Source organism: Benincasa hispida, chromosome 12, assembly GCF_009727055.1.
Source record: "Benincasa hispida cultivar B227 chromosome 12, ASM972705v1, whole genome shotgun sequence".
In the NCBI taxonomy this organism is placed as follows: Eukaryota; Viridiplantae; Streptophyta; class Magnoliopsida; order Cucurbitales; family Cucurbitaceae; genus Benincasa; species Benincasa hispida.
This window is the reverse complement of record NC_052360.1, coordinates 1525478-1527966: the sequence shown is the minus strand read 5'-3', so window position 1 is coordinate 1527966 and position 2489 is coordinate 1525478.

Genomic DNA, 2489 nt, shown 5'->3' with positions numbered 1-2489 from the left:
CACAAGTTGAGCCTTGAAGGTCTGTACCTTCCCATCAGCTCCCCGTTTGCGCTTGTAGATCCATTAACAGCCTATAGGGAGAACCCCATCAGGCTTATCTACAAGATCCCATACTAAGTTGAAGTACATCGACTCCATCTCGAGATCCATGACCTTGACCCATTCATCCCGATCAACATCCTCCATTGCCTTCTTATAAGATAACAAATCCTTAACGTCGCCATTTGTTACCATAGCAAGGATTTTTGTGAAACCCAGATAGCGAACGAGTGGGTTCGCAACCCTCCCACTACGTTGAGGTTCCCTCAACACTTGAGGTGGAACTGACCTATTGGATGAACTCCCATCAACAACTCTTGCTGATGTAGCAGGCTCTTCAACAACTCTTGTTGAAGTTTCAATAGTTTCATTGGAAAGCTCATGTAACACGACTTTGCTTCATGGACTGTGCTCTCTTATATGATCCTCCTCCAGGAAAGTAGTGTTTGTTGAAACAAACACCCTATTTTCGTTGGATTATAAAAATAACCCCTTCGTGTACCTTTGGGGTAGCCTACAAATAGGCATAACCTCGACCGTGGTTCCAACTTCTTGGGATTAGCCTCAAGCACATGTGCAGGGCAACCTCAAATGCAGAAGTGACGTAAACTAGCTTTACGCCCGTTCCACAAATCCAAAGGTTTTCTGGCAACACTCTTGTAAGGAACAAAGTTGAGTATGTATACCGTAGTCTTCACTGCAAACCCAAAAACGAGTCTAGTAAGGAAGCGTAACTCATCATCGAGCGAACCATGTCCAACAAGGTCCTATTTCTCCTTTCTACTACACCATTCTGCTAAGGTGTACTCGGCGCTGAGAGTTAGGAAATGATTCCATGTTCTATCAAATAGTTCTGGAATGCCAAGTCCAAAAACTCTCCACCTCGATCCAATCGAAGTGTTTTAATCCGTCTATCTATTGTGCTTTCAACTTCAGCCTTGAACTCTTTGAACTTTTCAAAGGATTCAGACTTCTGTTGCATAAGATAAACATACCCGTACCTGGAGTAATCATCAGTAAAACTGATAAAATACTCATAGCCACCTCGGGCTCGCACATTCATAGGACCACAAAGGTCAGAATGTACTAACTCAAGAGGCTCCTTGGCTCTATAACCTTTTCCAATAAAAGGTCGTTTAGTGATCTTACCTTGAAGGCAAGATTCGCACACAGGTAAAGAATTTTCTTCTAATTCACTTAGAAGTCCATTCTTCACCAATCTCTCAATCCTATTGAGATTGATGTGCCTTAAACGTAGATGCCAAAGTTGGGAATTTTCTTTTGGAGAAATTCGTCGACGTTTTGATGAATTACTACAGTTCTGAACATTTTAGTATTATGGAGGGAATTAATGGCTAACGGCCTTAGCACATATTAATTCGATTCTAGATTTGCTGTGCAAATAAAAACACCATCTTTATGAATAAACATTTTATTCACATCCAAAGAGATAGTATATTTACATTGCAATAAACACTTACAAAAATAAGGTTCCTTTTTAGTTCAGGAACAATATATACATCATTTAAAACAAGAAACCTATTCTGAAAAGCTAACTGGAGTCCTCCTATTGCCACAGCTGAGACGACATGCCGATGTCTACTCGCATCATCATCTCACTAGCCTCCAGCTGTCGCCAAGATCTAATCCCCTAAAAAGAAGAACAAACATGGTTAGTGGCGCCTGAATCAATTATCCAGGAAAAATCATCACTCTCCACTAAAAAAGTTTCAAACACAAGTAAATCGCATTTACCTTTATCCACCTTGGCCTTATCCTTGGCTGCTTTTTTCTCTTTCAGATACCGAGGACATTTCCTCTTCCAATGTCCATCTTGGTTGCAGTGGAAACATTTTCCTTTAGCAACTTGTGGATGCCTTCTTGGGGCGACAGGCGATGGGTTAGCAAGTGCCTTCCCTTTTCCCTTACCACCCTTCTTCTTCTTCCTCTTTGCAAAGTTAGAAGCAGAAGGTGCAGACTTCGTTCCTGAGGTCAAACCTCTATGGAACATCCTAGAGGATGAAGCAACATTTGCTTCACCCTTTTGCCTTTTCTTACTTTTCAGTAAAAATTGGTATGTCTGCAACTCGTTGAGGAGAGTTGTAAGGTTATACTTCACTTTGTTAAGAATCACATTAGTAACAAAGTGCAGGAAGCTTTCCGACAAAGAATGCAGGATTATGCTAACCTGACTACCCTCATCGATGGTACACCCATTCCACTCTGCCACATTAAAGTTGACCATCATGTTTAGCATATGTTCACGAATAGAGGTGCCTTTTTGCATTTTCGGTTGAATATGTATTTAAGAGCCTCATGCATAAGCTGTTTAGACGTTTTTCCAAACATCCCCCGCAGGGACTCCATGATCTCACGCGCTGAGACCATAGGCTCATGTTTCTTAGCCAAGACTTTAGAAAGACTTGTTAAGATGTAGGCTTGGGCCTTTT